Source organism: Toxorhynchites rutilus, chromosome 1 (assembly GCF_029784135.1).
Source record: "Toxorhynchites rutilus septentrionalis strain SRP chromosome 1, ASM2978413v1, whole genome shotgun sequence".
Classification (NCBI taxonomy): domain Eukaryota; kingdom Metazoa; phylum Arthropoda; class Insecta; order Diptera; family Culicidae; genus Toxorhynchites; species Toxorhynchites rutilus.
This window is the reverse complement of record NC_073744.1, coordinates 98,164,992-98,186,710: the sequence shown is the minus strand read 5'-3', so window position 1 is coordinate 98,186,710 and position 21,719 is coordinate 98,164,992. Positions and strand designations below refer to the sequence as shown.

The following is a 21,719-nucleotide window of genomic DNA, read 5'->3' as shown; positions in this document are numbered from 1 at the left end:
CGTGTTTGGGATAGACATCCAACACTAGCGAAAATCATATTCGAATTCAAACAAAAACATTTTCACATCGCGTGGACATGTGTAAGTGTTTTTCGGAAGACTGATTACAAGCAAAAACGGGTATGAGCGAAACTTATGGTCAAGGTGAAGGTGGGGGACGAAAAAGAAATTATAAATAGATATGGGCGGTCGCTACAACGTTAACTATATGGATATATAAAGTAAGCGATGGTGGTGCTTGGCACATTCTATCATCGGACGCCAAGCAGGAAAGACGCTATCTTGAGATTGGTTTTCAGCATAAAAGATATCGATGTATTTGCAGGCGATGTATGCGATCCGATACCGCAAGAGGAAGAGACAGAAGTTTCTATGAGATGTGGAGCAGGAGAGCCTATCGAAGTGTGTTAAAAGCGGTGGGAGCGTCGTGCCGGGTGAAGGGAGAGGCTTTTCGCGCTCGATTTGATAGAATGCTCGAGTATGTTTGTATGTAACATGTTTGACCACATTAATTGAAATTTGATCCCGCCCCCCCTCCTGTTGAGGGATTGATCTGAAATTTGGACACCTTTATCTCTGCGGTTATTATAAAACTGCGCATTTCATGAAAATCCAAGATGATCTCCACTACAAAATGGCGGATTACATATTTTCTCGAAGCAAAATCCAAATTATATCACGATACCAGACGGTAAACTCCTATTACGATATGCTTGCATCAAGTGTGTGTTCGTTACCTGCTGAACAATAACCCCTACAACATTTGCACCGCGTTTGAGTGTTTAGGTGCAAAAACAGGAAGTGGGTTATATCTATGGTATAACAGCAAGGGTGACGTAGGACTATCGTTGATTTAGAGATCATTTGTTTGAAGTTGAATCTAAATCCATCCTGAATAAATAAATTTTTGGGTAACTTCAAAAACGAGAGCGTTACGTTGGAGGCTCAAGGTTTTATGCATCCAATATTGGATATAAAAAACCTTGTTCTGAAGAATAATCTGGCAGATTATTTTTCAGCAACGATCATTTCTTTCCAGGTTTCTTCTCGATAACCAGCAAACGAAAAGAGCTGCGCGCGTGTATGTGTGTGTGTGTGTGGCGGCTGCTTCGATGTCTTCCCGAGGAACCGTATTTCGATGCTAATACTCTCTTGGTCACCTTCTCTTCTCCTTCTGATCGATCGGCTTTTCTGCGCTCCCTTACAGTTAAATCAAACTGATTGCATTTCAGGTCAGGTCAGGTCAGGTAATGAATCCCTCGATCCCTTGCCGTTCAGCTCGTTCAGTAACGATGTTGTCTTGTCGATGTCCTCAGGCGTCGTGCACGAATTACGCAGTCGTCACGGTGCGAGAGTAGAGTAAGAAATGAACGAAAGCAGAGATGTTGGATTTAAGAGACTTTAAACTTTGGGAGTTCATTCGTCTCTGCCCATAAGGGCGGGAAAATGTCAAAAATCTCGAATTCCTTTCTTCTGATTTTGGGTCGTTGTTTCTATGACTTTTGTCGTATCCGAGGAGTGCACTATTGGTTATTATCAACATCTATTTTGGAGCAGGGAAAAACCCCTTTTTAGTGTGCTTGAAGAGCTAGCTTTTAAAATGGGCGATAAAACCTGCTCATCTTTTGCTGAAAAGAAAAGAACAGAAAAGAAAAATACTTTTAGTGTGTATTCATCTCGATATTGTGTTATTTAAATTTTGTCGAATAAACCTGTATCCTTTAAGAATTTTATGGTCCGGTCCTCTTCGATGTCGTCTCTTGCTAATGCAGTTCTGATGCTGTCTCCAACCTGAAATTTTGTTCTGGAAATGTTAAAAACTGGGCAATTGATTAAGAAATGCTCTACTGTGAGCCTTACATTGCACCATGTGCAGCGCGGTTGATTTGCGTTGGAGTAATTATGTGTTAAGAGGGTATGCCCGATACGCAAGCGTGTCAGGTATACTTGAATGGGGCGCTGAGTACATCCAATACATCCATCCAAGGATGGGTAGTATTCTTTATCTTTCTCAGAAAGAAGTCATTAGAGGTGTTACAATTTATATAATTTATATACAATTTATATCCCAACATGATCGTAGGTTGTTATCAACCCATCTGATGATGTCGTCGGACGGGGGGATATCAGTCCATAGTCTAGAATTTCTTCCCTCTTTGGCAAGACGATCAGCTAATTCATTTCCTTGAATTCCGCAGTGTCCCGGGATCCAACAGAAAATGATGTCCTTTCCCTTGATTCCAGCTTCAATGCTTTGGATCCAGGGGTGCTTATTTTCGCCACTCTGGAGTGCAAGGGAGCTGTAAGAATCGGAGAAAATTACCGTTTTCGTGTTGTCATCACATAGTGATATCGCAACGAGGAGGGCAGCTATTTATGCTGAGAAAATTGAACAAATGGATGGTAATTGGAATTTTATCTGAGCATTGTCGGAAAAGATGCCAAATCCTACTTTATCACCATCAACAGATCCATCTGTGAAGATTTTGCGATGGAACGGGAACTGTTTATGTATGTGATTGTTGAAGATAGCTGTGACTATACTGTTGGCTTCACCAGCTTTAACAGAGTTTTTAATAGTCCAGTCAAATTTTGGTCTTTGGTCGTACCATGGTCGAAGGCCTTCTCTAGTTAGAGGAGCGGCTCCCGGAAGAGTGATATTGCAAATGTCTTGAATCCATTTGCTAGCTCTCGTGGTGGTTGATGTGAGGTTTGGATATCTCTGTGAGATTCGGATGGCTCGATTGGCCAAGGCTCTGGTGATGAACATTTCGAAGGGAACTTGGCCAGCCTCCGCGAGCAAAGCTTTTATTGGGCTGGACTTACGGGCTCCTGAGGCATATCTGATTACGCTATGGTAGCAAGGCTTTAAATGATCAATTGATTTCCAGGATGCACTGCTGAAGAGTTCAATGCCGTATAGCATTTTTGTGCTGCGACCACTTATTACCATCGTTAACCGGATACGGCTTTTGATATCCGCTTTTGTCTTTTTGATGTGGTCTGTGAATGAAAGTTTGTTATCTATTAAAACACCTAGAATTCGAGCTGATTTAACTCGTTTCACAGGTGCACCATTAATTATGCATGGTTTTAATTTTTTCTTGTGACCTTTTAGACTGCAGCAATGAAGTATATTGGATTTTTGTGCTGAAATTTTGAAACCAATTGAATCTGCCCAGATGCTGATAGCAGAGATTCCTATCTGGAGTCTTCTGCGTGCAAGCTCAGTGAACTATGCTCGGGCCATAAGCAGTATATCATCAGCATATGCCAGTATTTCAATGTTTGGTGGAATAACATCGAAAACTGATTGCATTGCTATTAAGAAGAGAGTTGCCGAAAGAACAGAGCCCTGTGCTGCCGTAATCTCGCGAAGTGGCGCAAGCGCCAGAGGGAGAAATTTTCAGTACGAGACTTTTCGCAAAATTGCATGTATAATCAGCACACGCGTACATTACGAAAATCTGATCTGTACAAATTGTGTACAATTGATGGAAAAACATTGCCATCGGCTCGATTTTTGAAAAAATGCAGTTTTATTTAAGCTATGTTTCCAACGCCAGTTTGTTGTGAAAACAGAAAATTTTAATCGCTGTTTCCACAACCGATTGGCGTTCGTCCATCAAAGTATGGGAGAATCTGTTTCCAAATATTTTCTACAACATGCCACCGTTGAGTGGAGCATGAGGTAGCATCAGAGAGAAGAGTTCTACACATTTTCCGTCTCTGTAGCGTGTGTCGAGTGGGCCAACGTAGTTGAGAGCCCAATTGAAACAACTATGGACAGCATCTTCTATTCCAATCCAAAATGCAATTGAAAACATCCGTGTTGAATAAGATAATTCCGTCCGAAATTATCCGATGTAAAGCAAAACAGTTTACGCGAGGATGTTCTGAGTTTTGTTATAAGATGCGTTTCGATGGAGATTTTAGACATTACCCTTCGATCAACTCTCAGCTTCAATTCATTCGAAAAAGACATTGAACAAGTGAGGTAAGTGAACATCGTCAAGATGCTTTGTCCCTTGATTGATGTTGTTGTTTGAAATTTGTTGTCCCTTCTCGTTAATTCTATGCCATCAGGGCGGATTAAAAATCATATCGCATCAGATTCCAAATTACGTCACATTATAAGGGAAGTGGCGCTTGCGCCACATCACAGTGGAAATGGTGCTTACGCCATTTCGTTTTCAAGCTTCTACGGGGTCATTTTTCCACATTTCTATAAAACTTCGCAGTCGTTTGAAAGGATTTAGTATTCTTTATCGATTTATAACATAAAAAGTAAAATGTCAATTTTGGCGCTTGCGTCACTTTGCGAGATCACGGCAGTGTGGTACTCCGTTTTCTTGAACTCGGCTTTCAGATATTGACCCTCCGAAGAAAACTTGAAAACTTCGGTTGAGGAGGAAAATTTGAATGATTTTGAAGAGGTAACCTTCGAATCCCCATTGGTGGAGTTGATCTATGATATTATGATTCCAGGTGGTATCGAATGCTTTGGAAAGATCAAGCAAAGCAAGTTCATTGTGTTGTTTCTTCTGTGTGGAATCATGAAGAAATTGGTTGAGATGGCAGAAATATGTACTTGTGCCTTTTCCTCGACGAAAAATCATCTACAGAGTAGCTTATGTGTGCTTGAAGTAAGCTGTCAATTGTAGATTCGAAGCCTTCCCAGTTGGCTGATTGGTATTTCCATTTTCTGCGAAGAGTAATATTGGGATTCCTTGTTAATGTTCTGATGTGAATTGGGAAGTGATCACTTCCTCTGAGGTCATTGTCAACAAACCAATTTAGTCTGGGTGCCAGTTCTCATGATGCAATCGTGAGACCGAGGGCAGACGTTGATCCAAGACGTGGATCGAGTCTGGTATGGCGATGATCGTTGATGATAATGAAGTTCAGTTTTTGGACGATTCTGAGAATCGTATTACCTCTTGCATCACATTTTTTTGTGACGTAGAACTACGTCTTTCATTAAGGGTGTCAAATCAGAAAACAGGTCACGTTTTTATGAAATAAAGTAAACGTTAATAACTATTTTTGCCGCGAACGGATTTTGGCGATTTACATACTAAACGAATCGGAAATTCCGTAAGATTTGTTTAATATGCCATACATTAGAATCCCCTTGTTAGTAAATGGTTAAAATTCATGAAAACTTTAAGTGTTTCTATTTTCCCATACATTTGTTCTGTCCATTTGAGTGCTTTCCCGAACAGAGCTATCAATAACGAGCAACTTATCGACGACCAACGGAGGGGAAATCGTAGGATTTAAAGTCTCCGTGAACAAAGGAAAAGAAGAAGAATGAAGGGGAATACTTGCCTAGAGTATAAACAGTGGATCTTGCTGAGGCAAACTTTCATTCGGCATCGGACTGTTGAGTAATCCAGTTCACTTTGCTTTCGCTGCGCTTCGATCTAAGTTTGGACGCCACCAGTGGTAATCCAACTTGGAAATCGTCGTTTGATTTTTCTGTTCGTTTTTCGCGTTCTACGTATCGTATCTTTTTCTTTCCGCGTCATAAATTGGACGCTTCGCGTAGTGTGCGATGAGCAAGAAGAAGAGGAAGGCAGGCTCGAGCCCTGCAAAAAACGAACGCATTGCCAGGGGCAATAAAATTTCGAGGTAAGCTTCATCTAATGATGCACGCGGTGTTGGTGTAGTGAAAAGCGCTCGCACTGAACCGAGCCTTCGCGAATGTGACACCGCACCGAACAACAGCGAAGTAGGCGATTTCGGCGCGTCGGTCGAAAATGTAAACGCCCAGGCAGCAATCAAAATCAAGCTCCCCCCGCTGGTGGTGAAGGCGGTCTGTAACGATGTTACACATTTACCATACGGTTAAAAAAAGTATTAACTGTAGACTAACGCTATAACTTCGATACAACTTTTACGAGGTACTAGATCGCGGTCTCTATCCTGTTTTACCGAAAGACGCCAGAAGGGTTTTGTCAGCGATTTAAATCGACATGCGGTTGTCTGTGTGATCGCTGACGAAAGGGATTCTCGGGTCGATCGCCATGGGTCAATATTGGGTTTGAAAAGGATTGAAAGGTCTCTTTCAGTTCAACCGGCTTAGAGAACGGATCTACGTTTGAGTTAGTAGGAAACAATAGGAGTTCATACACAAAGAAAGTGGTTATAAGGTGATAGAAATTCTGCAAGTATAAAGTGATTAATGATTGAAATTTGAATTTGAATTTAGATCTAGATGAAGTAAAAGAATCACAGTGAAAGTCGAGAAAATTTGAGAAAATGATTTTATTTTGAGTGGTGTATTAGTTAAGGTAACTATACGAATAGTATGAATTTATAATAAGGCCTAATCGAGTTTTCGCTTGAAGATGAAATTCCTTCAAGCGAAGGTGCCAATCTGGGAGTGTTGAAATCCCTATACTTTGGCCGGTTCGGCCTTTGGCATCCGGGAAGGCCGTGTGTCGCGCACGATAAGCCCGGAAAAAGTCACACAACAATCCGGAGAAAGCGCATACACCATTACGTGCGTTACCATCTAGCGAAGACACCACTCAGCGTAGCAGCAAGTGCACTTGTTCTCGACCACCGAGGGAGCCACAGAAAAAAATACTTGCAAGTACTAGAGTTAAGGCAAATTTGTGATTAGGGATAATTTGAATTTAATAGAAAACAACTGTATAGAACTTAACTTCCCATGTGAGGAAGTGGAGTTTTTAAAAAAAGACTAACTAAACTAAGCTAAAGCTAAAAAGGAAAACGCGACTGTTCTCGTCGGCTCACTAATTTAATCTGAATCTTTATTCAATTTCTTTTTGGTACAATACGAGTTGGAAATCATTATTACTTGGAGAGATGTTGAATCGGCATAATTTGATGCCTCCGCGGTTGGTCTCTGCTGCGATCCGGTTCCGTTGTTTACAGTCACAGCACGTCTTATGCCGTGGGTATGGTTGCTGGTTTGATTATATGGGCCTGGCGATAACTTGTGGACCTGGCGATAACTTCTCCCTTTGGTAAGAATGAGACGTCCCGGCTCACTAAGGATGATTTAGCTTCTTCGGATGCTGTTATGGGATTTTCTGCTGGTTTTGGTAAACGATCTAAGAAAGATTCGTGTGGTTGAGGTTTTCCAAGAATTCTGATATTGATGCTTTTGGATTTTATTAAGTACAGCACGATCATTATTATAACTCCCAGGATACTGACAATAGATAAACTCATTGATGAGTAATGGTGAGTTTTATAGCTTTCCACCAATGAATCCAGATGATTTCTGTTGATAATGTGTAGATCTTCAATAGCGGTCTGGTTTTGGGTAATTTGTACTTCGATTTTCAAACCATCGAAAGGGAGTATTATTGGAATTTCGTTTCTGATTATTTCTGTGTTTGCAAATGTTGTTTTGTTCACCTCGATGCTGCAGTTATGAAACTCAATCAAAAATAATCCAGATAAATTTCTATCAGTAATTCCGCAGTTTGTTTTGATTTCCAGAGGAATCATAGATTTTAAAACGACATGGTGATCAGTTAGAAGCTTGATTTTCATATTTTTCAAACGTACAATTTCCAGTAAATCCTCGTAATATTTTTGAGAAGCATTTATCATCGCTGTAGTTTAGGAGCATGTCTTCGTTACAAATGTTGTTCTGCTCGATCTGCTGACATTCTCTCGTGATGAAGTAAGTTCCTATCTCGCTCGTCATTGCTTTGTTTGCTGGTATGTTCAATATCTTGTTTCCAACTGGTAAGGTTTCTAGTATCAAATTACTATATGTTACATTTTGAAGAGAAGGTATCTTGACTACAAATATCAGTTCAGATGAATTAAAAAATGCAGATATTTCAAGGAAGTCGTAAGCTTGCTCTATATTTTTGATTTCTATGCCTTTTTCTTCTAATCTTTCTATTGAAAACAAAAGTTCTTCTGGGTGGAGGATATGTTTCGAGATAATGTTAAGTTTTGCTAAATGAATCGACTCTGCTATGTCCTTGAAATGTGAGATTAAGTTATATTGTAACATGTTGATTTTCATTACATCTTTGGTTATTTGTATTTGTTTTGCTGTGTTATCCATACGAGCCTGATTGAAATTTTTGACAATGATTTCTTGCTGTTTATTAATTTGTTTTATAATTGTATCTATTCTGTTATTCAATTGATAATTTATCTTGGCTTGTTTGTTATTTTCATTGATAAGTTGATTGCCTTTAATTCTTAGCTCCTCCAAATCTTTAATAATTTCATTGTAATCTTCGTTATCCAAGTTTCCGGTGATAAATTTTATTCCGCTTCCCACAAAATTCAATAATCCTCTTTTGGGTCGTGGTTTATTCTGAAGGCTATGATAAAGATAGTTAAGATTATTAAATTTTGAAAGGATAATTTCGTTCAATTCCGATGTATTGCAAATATTCTTTATTCCGTCGATCATATTTTTTATCGTTATCGAAGTGGGGTGATAAATTTCGAAATCTATGATGTGGTAAATTTTGTGTTCCCCATCTTTGATGTAGTTTTTACCTGATGCTATTGCTAGCAGACCTGGATTATGACTAAGTTCCATTATTTGTATGGTAGGTTGCCTGCCCATAGTTCCAGATACTAAAACGAGAAATAAGAGAGTTCGGACGGCGGTCCATATCCTAAAATAGAAAAATAGATTAGAGTTCATTTTATTACTTCCTTATTCTACGCATTTTTGCTTTATGTAGTTTCCTATTTTTATCGTCTTCATACGTTTGGTTCCTGTCTTCGACAACTTTAACAGGTTGAAACCATTCTTTAGTTTTTGCTTTAATACCCTGCCGTCTATTAAAAACTGTTTGATCGGCTTCAAGTAATGGTGGGTCTTCTCTAGATGCATTTTGTTGTTGATGTTGTTTCTGCTGTGTATCAGTAGCTCTAGCCTCTGCTTCTTTATAAATTTTGTCACGGTATTCCAAAAGCTGGGCTCTATCTAAAGGTCGTTCTTCTTCGCTTTTTATTCCGTAGAATATTTCGCGAGGTCTCATATTGGTAGAGCTGTGAATTGTATTATTGTACAAGCTACACGATATTTGAAACATTTCCTTATTGGTGACATTCTCATATTTGTCTTTATAGCATCTGAAAATTTCTTCTATTGTTGAATGGAATCGTTCTACCGTTCCATTTTGTTCACTGTAGTTGGTTGGTGTAAAATACTGTTGAATATGAAGTTTGTCTAGCATGTCCCGCATTTCAATGGATTTGAATGCTGGTTCATTATCAGATATTATCATTTTAGGTGTTCCGTATAATGAAATAAATTTGACAATAGCTTTTCTAATGTCGACTGTGGTTCTTGATTTAATAGGAAGTAGAAATCCAAATTTAGACAGTTTGTCTATAATTGATAAAAATAAATTAGGTTGGGATATTAACACATCAATGTGGATAATATCCAATGGTTGCTTTGGGATAGGGGTTTCGCCTAGAAGAATCTTATACGGTTTTCTCTCATACTTCATTCGATTGCAGGTATTACATAATATGATAAACTTCCTTATCTTAATTTTCATTTTTGGAAAATAGAATCTTCTTCTCATTACTGCCAGATTTTCTTGAATTCCACGATGTGCAATTTCGTGAGTTTCTTCAATTAAAGTATCTTGCTCCTCATCGGATTTCACGTCTATTAGTAAGCGTTGTGATATTCTAACCTTGAAAGTACGACATAATTTTTATAAACTATTTAAAATAATTTTTATAAACTATTTGAATTTGGTTTATGAGATTTTCTGGACATATTATGCAATTTGTGCGTCGAGGGTCCATATATTCTTTAAACATTTTAATTAGAAACGGTACGCCAAATATTACTTTGGTAATAGTCCGCCTGTAAACTCTGGGAAACACTTCTTCGAAAGTAGTACTTTCTTCACCAATTTTGAGTATAATTTGATTATGGAAATAATTTATGGGAGCCTCTGTGCATTGTATGAATTCTGAATCATCAGTATTCGCTGAATGCACGGTGATATCGTCGGAAGATGAATCAGTTTCATTAATGTTAAGTTCGTGGAAAACTCTGGACAATCCATCGGCTACCACATTCTGTTTGCCAGGTTTGTATTGGATGTCAAAATCAAATTCTGATAAACTTAACCGCCAATGAATGAGCCTTTGATTTGGTTCTTTGAGGTTTAGGCTGTAGGTGAGCGGTTTGTGATCAGTATAAAGTGTAAATCTGTTGCCATAAAGGTATGGTCTGAAATGTTTGCAACCCCAAACTATTGCTAATAGCTCCTTTTCTATGGTGGAGTAGTTCTCCTCGGATTTATTAAGGGTACGAGAGGCATAGGCAATTGGCCTATCTTTACCTATTGGCCCTTGCGAAAGTACGGCACCTATTGCGTGATTAGACGCGTCAGTGGTCAAAATAAAAGGTTTTGTGAAGTCTGGGTACTGAAGGATGTCACTACTGGTCAAAATGTTTTTGCATTTGTCAAATGCCTTTACGAAGTCTTCATTGTGAACTATTTTTTCACCTTTTCTCAAAGAGTTAGTTAAAGGTTTTGCAATTTTTGCAAAGTCCTTTATAAATTTTCTATAATAACCGAGTATTCCTAGAAATCCTCGAAGTTCTTTATCACTCTTAGGTAAAGGCCAATTTTGAATTGACTTGATTTTATCCGGGTTGGGTCTCACACCTTCGGATGTGACGACATGTCCCAGAAAGGCGACTTCTTTACTTAGAAATTCGCACTTATCCAGCTGAATTTTCATATTATATTTAGACAATGAATCAAAAATTTTCTTTAGATTGTCTAAATGTTCTTGCAAACTTGTAGAAAAAACGATGATATCATCCATATAGATGAAACATCGCAAACCAATATGCTCTCTAAGAATATTGTCCATCACTCTTTGAAATGTGGATGGCGCATTCTTGAGTCCAAATGGCATTCGTAAGAACTCATAGTGCCCATTTTCGACACTAAAAGCCGTCTTTGGAATGTCTGTTTTCTCGACTTCTATCTGGTGAAAACCAGACGCTAAATCAATAGTAGAAAAATAATTACATCTCCCAAGCTTATCGAGAATATCGGAAATGTTGGGGATTGGGTACCGATCGTTGATTGTTTTATCGTTCAGTTTACGATAGTCAATCACTAATCTCCATTTCTTTTTGCCAGAGGCGTCTAGCTTCTTGGGAACTATCCAAACTGGAGAGGTCCACGGGCTAACTGAGTGTCTTATAATACCCTGTTGTAACATCTGGGATATTTGTTTCTGCACTTCTTCTCGATGGCAAAAAGGGTACCTGTATGATTTGGCATAAATTGGTAAATCGTCTTTTGTTTGAATATTATGCTTAATAGCATTAGTGAATGATAAAGCTTCTCCTTCTAATAGAAAAACATCTTGGTTTTCCGCAATTATTTTCAGTAGCTTCGATTTTTCTTCTGAGTTGAGGTGATTCAATCTTAGTTGATCAAAAAGTCTTCGGTTTATTGGAACTGGAGTTGTTGAGCGAATTTGTGTTTCAAAATTATTCAATTCGAATTCAAAGGGTTTCTCAATGTTAATTTTAGTAGGTTCCTTTGAGTAATTAGTAATTGTCATGAAAGCACGATTGTTTACGGCGTTGTATATTCCAGAGTGAATAAATGTGGTATCGGAAATATTCATGTCAGTGTTCACGAAGAAATCTCCTTCACTGATTGTTACTGGAAGGCTCACTACTTTCGTTTCTTCAGGATTCAATTGTATTTCAGTAGCAAACGGATATTTTCTTTTCATTTTTATTTTCCCAGTAGGAAATTGTAACTCATTTGTATTTGTGAGAATGTCGATTCGAAGCATTTGTAAAGATTCGTAACCAATCAGTCCATCAAAAAATGGATGAAAGTCAAAAACGTAAAATTGCAATTTTTGTGTTTGAGGCACTTGAATGAATGGATTGAATTCTACAAAACGATTAATTGTATGAGAACCGTTAATATTAGTGACAATGGCTGGATCGGTGTGTCTGCAATTTTCAAAGTTAACATGTCGGGTGCTTATGTAGTATTTGCCCCGGTATCTATTAAAATTTTTAAAACTCCTTTCGAAGTAGGAACTTCGATATAAGGTATGAAATTATTTACGTTGGATTGAATTCTGCATCCTGCTGTCGAAAATTTAGGTCATCGATTTCATTTGTGATTTTCTCTTCGTTATTGGTTTCAATTTGTTGGTCTGATGGCTGGGTTTCTGAGCAAATCTCATTGCTTTGGTTTTCGAAATATTGATATGCGTAATAGTATTCGTCATTATTGGGGTAATAGTAATTTTCAGGATTTAATTCCTCAGGAATTTGGAAGTTGGGTCTATTCATATAATTGACTTGACGAGTTCTCATGGAGTGGTCAACCTCCATCGGTACCGGTCTCGGTTGTTGATCGTTGGGTCTTTGTACATACGCGTCCCTTTGGGGGTTCGGTAAGTTGAAGCGTGGTTGATTGAAAGATTGTGAGTGATGAGCTCTTGGAGGTGGATGGAAAGGTGGTTGCAATGCTCTAGGTTGTGGTTGAAATGCTCTATGTTGTGGTTGGAATTGTCTATGTGGTGGTTGGAATGGTCTATGTTGTAATTGGAATGGCCTAGAATGTTGCTGTGATGATCTAGGGTATTGTTGGAATAAATTTGGGATCGAATTGTTGGGTCTTGGTGGAATTGGGGGTGCAGCTTTAAAAGGGTTTCTAACATAATTATAATTTCCTTCCTCGAGGCAGAGTCGTAACGCTTCCTTTAGTGTTTTTGGACATTGCGCTCTTATGATTGGTCCAAGTGGATCCTTTAATCCTGCCAAAAATACTTTTAGACCTAATTCTTGATAAAATGAATTTTTCGCTGCTTTCACGTCAGCATTATTTTCGTTCAAATTGAGAAGATTCACTAGCAGTGAAATTGAATGAGAAATCCGACTATAAAATTCTTCTACGGTAGTGCTCTGGTTCGATTTAAATAAATCCCGCGTGAGGGAAATTTCGTCACGCTTATCGCTATAATGTGTAATCAATGTGTTTTTAATATCGTCCCAATCTGTCGAGGTGCCGTAAATTTCCAGAACGGTATCGGCATCTCCTATTATTTTGCTACGGATGGCTTGCATCCAGACTTGAAATATAGGGGAATTTCTAGCTTCGGCCAGAAGTGGAATTAAATTGTCGATGCATTTGATGAAACTGTGCAGTTTCACTGGGTTTCCATCGAAACAAGCGATGTCCCTTATGATTTGTGGTGTTTGCAAAGATTTTATGATTGTTTCTGTTCTGGCAAAATTGTTGGCAACATCGTTTTGAACGTTCACAGGTTCAGGTTGATGTTGAATAATTTGTGCTGCTTGCGGAGCAACAATTTGTGGGGCGGTATGTTGAGCAGCGCGTACTGCTTCAACGGCGCCTTGTATCTCAAGCTGAAGCTGTTGAATTTGATCATCTCGGTCCATGATGGCTTGTTGCAATTCTGCAATATGCGCATCCATTTTTACTTGAATTAATTCCGCACTTGATAAAAGTAGCTGCTGCGTTTTGTATCTGATATGCACTCAGGGAACACTTTCACTAAACACTCAACACGGGGCGCTAACTAATCCTACCGACTGCGCCACTTAACTTCCCATGTGAGGAAGTGGAGTTTTTAAAAAAAGACTAACTAAACTAAGCTAAAGCTAAAAAGGAAAACGCGACTGTTCTCGTCGGCTCACTAATTTAATCTGAATCTTTATTCAATTTCTTTTTGGTACAATACGAGTTGGAAATCATTATTACTTGGAGAGATGTTGAATCGGCATAATTTGATGCCTCCGCGGTTGGTCTCTGCTGCGATCCGGTTCCGTTGTTTACAGTCACAGCACGTCTTATGCCGTGGGTATGGTTGCTGGTTTGATTATATGGGCCTGGCGATAACTTGTGGACCTGGCGATAACTTGTGGACCTGGCGATAACTTAGATACTGTATTTCACATTATAATTTATGTTGATTGAATTTTGGCTGTTTGGAGGCTCTTCAATTGTTCGGTTTTCGGGTTCGAGGTAGCATAGGCTCTGGGAAGGCAAACCTTCAAAGGAAACCTTTCCATCCTGGATGTTTTGAATACCAATTTGATTGAATTCTATTCCTTGGTGAGCGCCAAGACAATTCAAGTGTGGGTTGAAGATCGTTGGCAGGAACTCGCCCTGAGGTCTCACGGTCGGGCACGGGAAACTGAAGAGACAAATCTCGCTCCTTCACGGCAAGTGTAATAACTTGCCTGGCGCTTAAGTGAAGGTTGTATCGCCTCCTTGTCCTCGATATCCTTCCTCCCGTTACATTTGGCGCCCAACTAACGGTTTGGTTCTAAAAAAACAATTGTATATATTATTATTGTTATTTGAATTTGTAGATATATTGAATTGAATTTATTATTAATAGGGTTAGTTTAGTGGTTAAAATTTGAATTATTAGTTTTTTGTAAAGTAAATATTCGGATAAGTTATTTGAAATTCATAGTTTTGAAGACTTAAGTTACAACTTCCTCGAAGTTTATTTGAATTTGTATTGGGTAAATTGGATTTCATTTTCATTTCGAAGCTCCAACGAATTGTTCTGCATCACACTTCACATCTTGGAAATTGAGACAACCTGAAATAAAAAGAAAAAAAATTTATTATTAAAATGAATTTTCCAGAGGGAGAAAATTTGGAATCGTATATAAATCCAAATGATTTGGTAGTGGATGAAATTAATTATGAATTAAAATTGAGGTGTTTATCGGTTGAGGGTTCACTGCAAGAAAAACGTCAACGATTACGGAAAGCGCAAGTTGAGGAAATTAGAAAACCGGTTGTGTTCAGAGTAAAGAAAACAATTACTCAAGAACACGATATCGTGAAATAATATACAAAATATTAAACATTTACTTGAATTGTTTCCTGAACCAAAATATATTTCGCGACTCAGGCATTACAGACTTAGAATTTTGCGTTCGAATGCAGTCACAAGAGAGCAGCAACGGTTGAAAGGTGAATTAGTATCAGAAGTTGAGAATTTACTAGACAGATTCGGAAATCCTCAAGACAGAAGAAAATTTCAGCCAAATTTCATCGTGTTTACGGCTGAACTTCTCACAAGACCAAACGAAAGAATTTGAATGTAGGATGGAGGAAGAAATTGGTTTGAATTTTTCGGGGGTTCCAGAGGTACCACAAGTGAATGACAACATGATTGACATACAGGAAGCGATTACTGATCTTAGTCAGAGAAATTCCACAACAATCGGTCGAAGTGAACCTCAGGGATTGTTAGATGAAGCAGCAGGAGGTACTGATGTAAGAGTTTCACAGTCTATGAATGAAGGAATGGTTAGACAGCACGATTTACTGCTTTCTGAAGAACTGACGACAAATAATAATCAAGGTTTACGTGAGCCTCTTTTACCAAGACGACGTGAGCAAACACAAGGCCGAAGCACTGTGAATGAAAATCAGGCAATAAATATGAACCAATGGAAAGAGGAAATGAACATGTACATTCAACAAACAATATCAACCCAAATGGCAGCAATGATGAGTCAAATAACTTTGCTGGTGAATCAACAGAGGACATCGACACCACCACCGCCAAGATCATCACCACCTCCGCCACCGACTTCGCAACTTTTAAATGTCGAGTATATGAACTATCCGAATTCGGTTGCATCGCATGTTTCAGTAGAAGAAGAATTCAGACCATCAGCATGGAATCGACCGTCGTATGACGCTAGAAACAAAATGCAGGTCCCGGTGAATAAATGGAGAATTTTCTTCAGTGGCGATTCTTGAGGACCAACAGTAACCCAATTTTTAAATCGTGTGGAAATTCTGGCGAAAAATAACAGAGTGACAGAAAAAGAGTTGTTGAGTCAAGCGAACTTTTTCTTCAAAGAGGGGTCAGAAGCAGAAGACTGGTACTATACCTTCTGTCACAAATGCACGAATTGGACAAACTTTAAGCACCAACTTCGTTTGCGTTTCGAACAGCCAAATAAGGACAGAGTTATTGAACGTGAAATAATGGATAGAAGACAGCTACCACAAGAGACATTCAACGCGTTTGTGGGAGCTATCGAAAAATTGGCTCAACAATTAACAAAACCATTGAGTGAAGATAGAAAATTGGAAATTCTGCTTGAAAATATGAGGGATAGATATAAGCCTTTTCTAACAATATATCGAATAGATCGTATCGAGGAATTGATTACTATTTGTCATGGACTCGATAAGTCAATGTACAGGAGTTATTCGAATTTTCAAAGACCAAGAGCACATCAAATAAATTGTGTAGAAGAACAGGGTTATTATTATGAGGAGGAGGCAGAAGAACAGGTAAATGCTATCAATCAGGGAACCGGGAACCGAAGAACAGCTTCTGAACAGACTCAGGGTTCACAGAACCAGGCTTATGGAGAAAATCAACACAACCAACATACCGACAATCAAGCAAATATATTATGCTGGAACTGTCGTAAATTTGGGCACTTTTGGCGCGATTGTAGCAGACCGAAAAGAATATTTTGTCATTTTTGCGGACAGATGAATTGTATAACATCGAATTGTCCGAATAACCACCGATTCCCGTCAACGAGGCCGGAAAACGGAAATTCAGGAAGCTCATAGGAGGTGACCTTTCTGTTAAAAGCAACAATCCTCCGAACATGCCAGCATTAGGGTACATTGAGCGAGTCGCTTGGCATTTTAAGTCGCATCGAAAGGTCTACATATTTTACTATTATAGATCTGTCGAAAGCATACTGGCAGATTCCCTTGGAACAAACAAGCCGAGATTTCACTTCATTTCGAGCAGGGAAACAGCTGTTTCGGTTCAAAGTTATGCCATTTGGACTTAAAGGAGCCCCGATAACACAGACGAAACTGATGAACAAAGTTCTGGGTTTCGATCTGGAACCTTACGTATATGTTTATCTTGACGACATAATCATAACGTCAAAAACTTTAGACGAACACTTCAGACTTCTCAGAATCGTAGCGGAGAGATTGAAGCAAGCAAATCTAACGATCAGCCTTGAGAAATCTAAGTTTTGTCAGAAAAAGATTAGCTATTTAGGATACACATTATCTGAGCACGGATTAGCCATTGATAGTGAGAATCAACCAATTCTAGACTATCCGTACCCTAAAACACCGAAGGAGATCAGAAGGTTCATAGGAATGGTCAGTTTCTATAAACAATTCATTGAACACTTCAGTGACCTAACAGCTCCGATTATCGATCTGTTGAAAAAAGGAAAGGGAAAGGGAAAAGTAAATTGGACAAAAGAAGCGGAAGAATCTTTTTTAAAAATGAAATCTGTGCTAACTTCGCCGAATGTGCTTGCTAACCCAGACTTTAGCAGCCCATTTATAATAGAATCCGATGCATCAGATGTAGCCGTAGGAGCAGTCTTGGTGCAGATTCAGGAAGGTGTACGCAAACCAATAGCTTTCTTTTCCAAAAAGTTGTCAGCAGCTCAAAAGAAATATGCTTCAACAGAAAAGGAATGTTTAGGAGTTATATTGGCCATAGAAAAATTTAGACACTATGTCGAAGGATCACGCTTTACGGTTATAACTGATGCCCAAAGCTTAATTTGGCTGAAGAAAATCAGCGCAGAGAAAGGTTCAGCAAAATTGATCAGATGGGCACTCAAACTGCAACAGTACGATTTCGATCTGCTATACAGAAAAGGTTCTTTGAACATCACAGCAGATGCGCTTTCGAGGATGGTTAACAATATAGATACCCAAGATTTGGACTATGAGCATCTTAAGAAAAATATCTCCGAAAATGACGTGAAATTTAAAGATTTCAGGATTAAAAACGGTCGCGTTTATAAATATGTGTCATCGGAACTTTCAGACTCAAGATATCAGTGGAAATACGTTCCACCAAAACATGAGCGGTTACAGATATTGCAACAAGCACACGATGTTACACACTTTGGGAAATTCAAGACCTTGAAAAAGCTTCAGGAGCAATATTATTGGCCAGCTATGGACAACGATGTACGTAAATATTGTCAAGGCTGCGAAACCTGTAAGCGAACAAAATATCCTAATACAAATCGAACACCTCTAATGGGTAGGCAGAAATTGGCTTCTTTGCCTTGGCAAACAATTTCAGTTGACTTCGTAGGTCCTTTTCTAAGATCAAAAAACGGAAATTCTGTTCTGCTGGTAATAACAGATCTGTTCTCGAAGTTCGTAATCATTCAGCCGCTTCGTGAAGCGAAAACGAAAGCGATGATATCGTTTCTGGAAAACATGGTGTTTCTATTATTTGGTATTCCAGAAATACTAATATCAGATAATGGTGTACAGTTCAAGTCAAAAGATTTTGGAAACTTTTTAAAACAATATCACGTTACGCATTGGAGGAATGCCAACTATCATCCGGGAATAATCCAACCGAACGAGTAAATCGTGTGATAGGAGCAGCTATTCGAACATACCTGAAAGGAGACCACAAAGAGTGGGACAAAGACATTCAAAAAGTCGCGATGGCAATTAGGACATCAGTTCACGAATCAACTAATTTTACGCCATATTTTATAAATTTTGGTCGTAATTACATTAGCTCAGGAGCCGAATATAAACGGTTGAGGGAAACAGAAGATGAAGTGAATTTTGAACCAAGAGAGATAAATGAGAATTTGAAAAAAATCTTCGAAAAAGTTAAGGAGAATCTTAAAAAGGCTTACAATAGATACGCGAAGTGAGGAGGCGATCTGGCGTAGTGGTAACATCCATGCCTCTCGCGCTGAAGGTCACGAGTTCAATTCTCACTCCCGAGATTCTTCCAAAAATGGAAGTACAAGTGACGAACCAGCCAAATGAGTTGAAAATCACTATAATACAGATAAAAAAAAAAAAAAAGATACGCGAAGTACTACAATCTACGTTCGAATAAAAATTTGCTTACGTTTGAAATAGGAGAAACGGTGATGAAGAAAAACTTTGTCCAGTCCAATAAATCCAAAAATTTTTCTGCGAAATTGGCAGATACGTTTTCCTTGGCGAAGGTAGTAGGAAAAATCAGATCGTCCTGTTACGAGATTGAAGATTTGCAGGGAAATTCTTTGGGCATATATCATGCGTCCGATCTGCAAAAGAAATAAAATTAGAAATTTTTTTTTCAAGCTATGTCTCTTGCATATATGCAGAGTTACTAAGGATATTATCCAAAAAAATACAAACTGTTGTTTGGTATCCACAGATTGTCTCTAACAACAATTAAAACTACGAGCAATTCTTGTGAAGTGTAGGTCCTAAAATACCTGCAATGTAAATAAAATTTTAGTTCTGAATTGTTTGGTGAAATTTAAGAACTATTCTTGTATAGGATGGTCCAACAGGAAAGTTACAACCCTATGAATTAGCGGCCAGCTTACCTGAAACGGCCCGGAGTTCACCGAGTTGAGCAGAGAAGGGAGAGTACGCTGGAAGTCCGTGGGAGTCTGTAGGGCCAGATGATAACCAGGCTGCAATTCGTTCCGACTTCTCTTTGGTCCGATCTTAAACAAATTAAAATGAATTAATTGATTTCACAATATCACAGTTTGAAACAAAAAATTAGAATATTAGAGGTGAAGTATTAAATTAATAATACTCACTACTTACCTTTATTACAATGCAAATCTTTTTAGTTGCAGTTCAATCACTCCGAACTATTATCACCGATTACAAAAAATTCAATGGAATAAATGAATTCGCTTTTGTTTGAGATTGTAAACAAACCTTGTGTCAATATACTGTCAAAAACTTATCATTTTGATGATAAGTCAAATACAGAGATGTGAGCCAACATTGTATTGGAAACAGTTGATTTCATTTGGAACTGGGTTACACCGATATTTGTTCAAATAATATTTATTTGAAATCAAGTTAGTTAGTGATTGCAGAACATTTTGGGTAGTTTTCGTTTTTTTTTAGGTTTCTGTTCGGAGTTTTCCGGATAATTAAGATTTGTTTTTTAGTTGTTGCATAGAGCGAAGTTGAAATGGATTTTGGTTGATAAGTTATCAACATACCCTTATAAAAAAATAAGGATATTGCTTGGTGTAAGCAGGTTTTGTTCCAGAAGGTGTTTTGGAGGTTGAAAAAAAATAAAACCCAAGATGTAAATATCCACATTCGTGTAAACCTGGTAACATGAAGTCTTCACAACTGAGAATAGTGTTAGAGTAACCGGTTAGCTAAAGATCTATTTGAAATATTTCTAATTCTAGAATCGACTTTCGATAAAAATATAAACACGATATGATTAACTAATTTATCTTTTTGGTCATAAAAAATAAATTCAGTTTACTTCATTTATTTTTTACCGTTAGTAGGGGGTAATGTAACGATGTTACACATTTACCATACGGTTAAAAAAAAAAGTATTAACTGTAGACTAACGCTATAACTTCGATACAACTTTTACGAGGTACTAGATCGCGGTCTCTATCCTGTTTTACCGAAAGACGCCAGAAGGGTTTTGTCAGCGATTTAAATCGACATGCGGTTGTCTGTGTGATCGCTGACGAAAGGGATTCTCGGGTCGATCGCCATGGGTCAATATTGGGTTTGAAAAGGATTGAAAGGTCTCTTTCAGTTCAACCGGCTTAGAGAACGGATCTACGTTTGAGTTAGTAGGAAACAATAGGAGTTCATACACAAAGAAAGTGGTTATAAGGTGATAGAAATTCTGCAAGTATAAAGTGATTAATGATTGAAATTTGAATTTGAATTTAGATCTAGATGAAGTAAAAGAATCACAGTGAAAGTCGAGAAAATTTGAGAAAATGATTTTATTTTGAGTGGTGTATTAGTTAAGGTAACTATACGAATAGTATGAATTTATAATAAGGCCTAATCGAGTTTTCGCTTGAAGATGAAATTCCTTCAAGCGAAGGTGCCAATCTGGGAGTGTTGAAATCCCTATACTTTGGCCGGTTCGGCCTTTGGCATCCGGGAAGGCCGTGTGTCGCGCACGATAAGCCCGGAAAAAGTCACACAACAATCCGGAGAAAGCGCATACACCATTACGTGCGTTACCATCTAGCGAAGACACCACTCAGCGTAGCAGCAAGTGCACTTGTTCTCGACCACCGAGGAAGCCACAGAAAAAAATACTTGCAAGTACTAGAGTTAAGGCAAATTTGTGATTAGGGATAATTTGAATTTAATAGAAAACAACTGTATAGATACTGTATTTCACATTATAATTTATGTTGATTGAATTTTGGCTGTTTGGAGGCTCTTCAATTGTTCGGTTTTCGGGTTCGAGGTAGCATAGGCTCTGGGAAGGCAAACCTTCAAAGGAAACCTTTCCATCCTGGATGTTTTGAATACCAATTTGATTGAATTCTATTCCTTGGTGAGCGCCAAGACAATTCAAGTGTGGGTTGAAGATCGTTGGCAGGAACTCGCCCTGAGGTCTCACGGTCGGGCACGGGAAACTAAAGAGACAAATCTCGCTCCTTCACGGCAAGTGTAATAACTTGCCTGGCGCTTAAGTGAAGGTTGTATCGCCTCCTTGTCCTCGATATCCTTCCTCCCGTTACAGGTCGCTCTTGACAAACTCATCAGCGAATTCGCATTGATGGGTGTTACAGCAGAGTACAAGCTGTGTGGCATAATTCGGTCTTTTTCCAAGCAGTTAACATTGTTTATTTCCCGTCTTCATAAAGGCTTCGTTTGAGAATGCATCAATGCATTAAACTGACG

General features: G+C 38.5%; 1 protein-coding gene and 1 long non-coding RNA gene across 5 annotated transcripts in view; one reads left to right on the top strand and one right to left on the bottom strand.

Annotated features, from left to right (window-relative positions):
- LOC129763041 (uncharacterized) overlaps positions 1-21,719 on the top strand; it is a 568,624-nt gene that overhangs the window by 241,459 nt on the left and 305,446 nt on the right. The window lies entirely within an intron of this gene.
- Positions 13,592-19,741, bottom strand: LOC129763042 (uncharacterized). The gene is made up of 5 exons (XR_008740782.1): positions 19,629-19,741; positions 19,400-19,522; positions 19,206-19,285; positions 18,931-19,111; positions 13,592-14,616 (listed from the first exon to the last, which is right to left on the bottom strand). It is a non-coding gene; the product is annotated as an uncharacterized LOC129763042 (long non-coding RNA).